This window comes from Cricetulus griseus, chromosome 8, assembly GCF_003668045.3.
Source record: "Cricetulus griseus strain 17A/GY chromosome 8, alternate assembly CriGri-PICRH-1.0, whole genome shotgun sequence".
In the NCBI taxonomy this organism is placed as follows: domain Eukaryota; kingdom Metazoa; phylum Chordata; class Mammalia; order Rodentia; family Cricetidae; genus Cricetulus; species Cricetulus griseus.
In genome coordinates this window covers 75,557,755-75,563,206 of record NC_048601.1, presented here as the reverse complement: position 1 = coordinate 75,563,206, position 5,452 = coordinate 75,557,755, and the positions used below count along the sequence as shown (strand labels likewise).

Here is a 5,452-nt window from a genome sequence, read left to right as displayed (position 1 = left end):
GGCACAGCTTGGGCAGGGAAAAGGCCATACGAGAGGGCCTTCTTTTGATTCGGAGAGCCTGTACCCTCACTCGGAATGTGTGAGCTAAAGTGAGTTGCACAGTCCTCTCGCCCATCTAGCAGATTGCATAGGGGAGCATGGTGAGCCTCAAAACGGCCAAGTGTGCTTAGTGAGAGGTATGGTTGTGAAGGAATCAGGAAGAGAGGTAGGAGTCCTTCCACCAGGGCCATGCCAGAGCCTGCTTCTCTTCCAGGTTAATGCTACAATGGTCACAAAGCGAACGGTCAGGCCCTTTCTCCTCTGTCACATTCCAGCTCTTGACCTTTGTTTGATGATTATCGGGGAGTCAGCCAATGAGTTGCCAGGCTGAGTGTGCTCCCCAGAACTTAGGAAAGTTCTAGCAGGTTTCCTTTGGATGTCATTTAGAGGCTGAGGCCATCCTGAACTCTCTCAGCTCTGTGTTACCAGGTGATGGGAGAGAGGGGCAAAGCCAGGCAGGAAGTCTCGAGTGGACCTGCAGTCTGACCATGCTCCTAGGGATTCAAGGCTGGGGAGGAGAGGCATTGAATTGGGTGGGGTATTTGGAGATGACCTTTGCCCTTTTGGCAGATTTAATCTTCCCAACCAGAGGGAAGAGGTTTTCTGAAACTTGCCTATTCGAACATGGGGTTCTGCTGTCTACAGACCCTGAAGAGGAAACCCAAAGCTGGGGACAGCACATCCTGCTTCTGGTGTGCCATCTTAAGGTATCAAAATAACAGAGAACCAGTTACTGGGTAAGGAGGGCAGAGACGGAACTAACCATGTCTGTGTTGCTTAGAGACCACCATTGTAAATCCACAAAGCAATGTTAGAAACTGAGTGTTATCTTACCCTGTCCTGTGAGAAAGACACACAGGCTCAGAGAAGTTAAGAGGCATGTTCACGGTCACATGGCTAGAAAGGGAAGAACCTGGGGTTAATCAGGTGTTGCTGATCCAACAAGTTTCCCCCATGGTATTCTTTTTCTTGGGTGAAACTAGAAGACACGCCCTTGAGCAAAGTCTACTTGGCTTCTGGGAGGCTGGCAGCAGGGTGGAGAGGTGCAGGGAACTCACACGGCTTCCACACTCTCCTGCCAGGCTCAGGAAAGGCATAAAAAAGGTCTCTCTGTCTCTTGTGATCACTTGTATTTGAGACCCAGCAGTCTCCCATGGCTCCTTATCACATCCGCCAGTACCAGGACAGCGACCTCAAAAGTGTCCTGGATTTGTTCACAAGGGGCATGGAGGAGCACATCCCCGCCACCTTCCGCCATGTGCTGACGCTGCCCCGGACCTTCCTGCTCTTCCTTGGGGTGCCGCTTGCTATGGTCCAGGTGTCTGGCTCCTGGTTCCTGGCTGTAGTATGCATTTTCTTCCTGCTTCTATTCTTTATCTCCTGGCCAGCAAGCCCTGGAAGAATTGTGTGTCCAAATGTTTGCACACTGTCATGGCTGACATCGCAAATGTTAAAAGGAGTTCTTAATTGGTCTAGATAATAAACCTCAGAGTCAGATATGGTGGAAAATGATGAGGGATTAGAGAGAAGGAGGAGCAAGCCAAAGCCACCTTTTACCTCCTTAGCTTCTCGGAGGACAAGGAAGTGAGTTCCTGTTTCTTCCCGCTTATATCCTCTCTCCGCCAAGTCTCTCACTTCCTGACTGTCTGTACAGACCTCCAAACCTCTATGGTTAGCTAGTAGAAAGCTCTATATCAGACCTTCAGACAGGCTTTATTTGTACAAGCAAGATATCACCATGACTAAGTCCGATCTGAGTGTGTGTGGCTCAGGTTTCTGGGTGGCTGAGTCTGGGATTCAGGTGGTGGGCATAGTGGGTGGTCTGCCAGTCAAGGATCCCCCAGTAGGGAGGAAGCAGCTGGAGCTCTTACACCTGTCTGTGTCCTCACAGCATCGAGGACAGGGAATAGCGAAAGCACGGGACCAGGGCTACAGTGATGTTGTCCTTGAGACCAGCGTCATCCAGCAAGGTGCTGTGACCCTCTATGAGTCTATGGGATTTGAAAGAACAGGACTATACTCATATGGCAGCATTATCAGAAGGTTAATTCATTTTTTTAAATTCATTTCATGTACCCTTGGCCTTCTGCTCAGGAACACAGACTATGAACTTATTTCTTTTTATATCTGTTCACTGTACTGTAACAAGCAAACCCTGACATCTCAGTGGACAAATAATAAGTGTGTTTTTTTCAGACTCTTTGTATTGCAATCTGTTTGATAATGGGTGACAGAATTGAGGCAATGAAGCCCTGTTTCCACTGAAGCCACCTTCCTGAGAGTGGCAGGTTTGTGGCTCTGGTGAAGTGGGGGTGGCTTTCATGACCTGAACAGGATGTGTGGCCCCTACTGGCATGTGCTAGATTCAGTCCCCATGGACAAGAATTAGGAAGTGGAGGCCAAGCATAGCATGTTCCCCTAGGATTGTGACTAGTGTCCCAAACATACAACACTTGGGACTAAGCCTGGCTCCAGTCACTGTCCCAAGAAACAGGGACTCCAGAACTTAGGTGCCTTAAGCTTGACCACATCACCCTGCAAGATACAGATACATGGGTGGGTGGGGGATGGCTCCGCACCGCTGCCTGTGACACTGTGTCTCTTTCTTGCAACCTCATCTTTAGCCACTTGGTGCCACTTGGTGTCTTTCACTGTGTCACTGCCAACACAGCAGGTCCTTCTGATCAAGGTTGCCTCCGTTTCCCTTATTGGTAACATGCGATTTCCAGGCAGTACTTAGGCTACTATTCAGCCATGGCGCTGAATCCTGCGGGCAGCTGTCTCCTCAGGGGATCTGTCTGACAACTCTGCTACCCTGCTGACTGGCCTTGTTAGCCACATTTTAGCTCAAGCAGGTGCTTTGCCAAAACATGGTGCTCTGTTTGAACCTCCATCTCACTCTTGCAGCCCCTGCATGGTCTGAGAAGCCCCCTTCCTGTCTTTCCAAACCCACCCACTCAGAGAGTCTCTAATCAAAGGGAAGGCACTGAAAAGCCCAGTTCCACAATCTTGGCAGCTACAGCAGCTCCTCCCCCTGAACTGGCCAAAAACCCAAGTCCCCATCTGAAGTGTTCAACTTTTTACTGTACTTGGGCACAAACTCAGCTTGTAGCAGACACCTTGTAACCCCTCACCTACAAGCTATATAATCTCCCTGCTTTAGTTTGGGTGCATGGCTTCTCCCACCTTGATCTCTGGGACTGGAAAACCCACCCAGGAGTTGTTGTGCCCAAAGTCAGGACCCCCAAACACCACCAAGAGACCAGATCTGATGTAAAAGCAAAGAGTCTTTTTTTTTTTTTTTAATTCCAGCATGCTGGGGCAGACCATCCTACACAAAGGCAAGATGACTATGACCCCAAGAAGGAGGTGGGGGCTTCTTTTGACCCTTAATGAGGTGTGGGATGACTAAGCCCTAACGGGCCTGAGGGCCAGCCAACCTAGAACAGCCCTAATCAATAAAAGCATGTGTAGTAAATACCTCCTGCAAGCCAACCTGGGTCTTAGTGAGAGCCTTGACAACAGTAGTCAAGCCATGTCAAGAGATGATGTGGACCAAAGAAAAGTGGCCATGTCACATCAGCAGATTCCAGCACAACAGGTCCTTTCTCCGGGGCAGGGTGGAGGTATAAAGACTTGCCCCTTCCTTAATAAACCGAGCTTGTTGCTCTGACCTGCTCCTGGTGCCTGTATCCTTGGCTCCTTGCCTACTTGCCCCTACCCCAAGGGAGACCCGTGGGACCCTATAACACTGAGGGGAGTGTTTAAGGAAGTTACGTTATTTTAGATATCATTGGCTTAAGCAAGTGGCAATCATATTACTATGTTTTAATTGGCTGGGGTTAGTCAGGGCTATAGTTTTTCATTTTTGGACAGGCCTGGACAAGTTCCAGACCCTGTCCATGAGCTGCTGCTGTGGAGGCTGGCTCAGGCCTGGCCTGGCCTAGTACTGCAAATACTAGGCCACCTCCTGGCTGTTGGAGGTGTTGGCGATTGATTGCCCTTTGTGGCTTTTTCTCAGAAACTGCTTGTTCAGTCTCAGGAAACTGAAATTGATGCCTGATCACTGAGCAGCCTGTTATGGCGTCTGTTTAGTCCTTTCAATTACACTTTTCCAATTCAACTTGATCTGGCTTACTGCATTGGTGGAGAAACCTATTTTCAGGGACAGAAAACCTATTATTTGGTGCTGAAACAGGGAAGGAGTTGAGCTCTCCTTCCTGCCATACTCCTGCCACATGAGGGCCACTCTCTCTATCTTTCTCTCCACCAGACATGATTGACTTTCAACACAGGGTATCGCACCCATCTCCCAGCCAGGGCAATCCATCAAGTCCAGAGCAGAGACAGTCTCTGTTCCAGGGGACTCTTCTGTTAGGAGACATCCTTCCCAATGGCTCCGCCCACCCCCACTCCTCGACCCCGGGTTATCATGTAGGATGCCTCACCCAAGACTTCAGTCTTTAGTCCTGGCTTAGAAATGGGCAACATCGGGTTTAAATGCAATTCTTAGTCACCCCTGGGGTGTCTGCTGCAAAATGTACTGAAATTGGGGCTGTCTCACACTATATGCCCCAAATGCATTGTTTGAGCTCCCACATCCAGGGTTCTGAGCTCTGAACCCGAACTCTTCCCCTGCAGTCAGTACTCAGTGGCCCAGGTTTTGTGGCAGTTCTGGGTACTTTCTCACCCAGGGACTGACCCTGAGACCTCCACCCACACTGAGCTGCCCCAAGTCACTGGCACCCCCTACCTCTCTTCTTCTTGGTTCACTTGTCTCCTCCCTGTTTTGTCCCTGCCCAGCTCTCTCATGTCCCGACTCAGCCTTTCACTCTTTAACTCTCCCCTTTCCCCATATACCTCTTACACTAACACATTGTGTTCTCTTAATGGCATACCTTTGCAGGGCCCACCGGAAGGTACACACTTCGCCTTTAAAAAAAAAAAATTTCATTGGTACCAAACACTCACTAGTCTCTCTTGGTATTGGGTCTGGCCATGCTGGGATCCTACCCACCTATTCTACCTGCAACAGATCTACTCTCTCTTTTTGTTTCTGTCTTCTCACCCAGCCTACCATTCTGGGATCCCACACAACTGCTCTATCTGTTAGATATCTGCTCTCTTTGTTTCTTTCTGCTCTCTCACCCTGAACTTCGTAAATGTCCTGTCCTTACCTTTGTTATAACATGAGAGTTGGAGCCAGAGAGGCCAGCTTCTGCAGCGTCTATTGATCTAACCCTCAATAACATATGTACAGATCATTTGTCGATAAATTTGACTCCAAATTCTAGAGTCCAATTCTTCAGCTGCTGCTTCCCTTTGTCCTATGTTACCATCTACCTGTATGTTTGTTTGGCCCCCGCAGCCACGTGGACGTCTCCTCTCCAGCCCTGTCCCCTCTCCCCTCTTC

General features: G+C 49.4%; 1 pseudogene; it reads left to right on the top strand.

Annotated features, from left to right (window-relative positions):
• Positions 1-1,177: 1,177 nt before the first annotated feature.
• Positions 1,178-2,148, top strand: LOC100771131 (annotated as a pseudogene).
• The last annotated feature ends 3,304 nt before the right edge of the window (positions 2,149-5,452 follow it).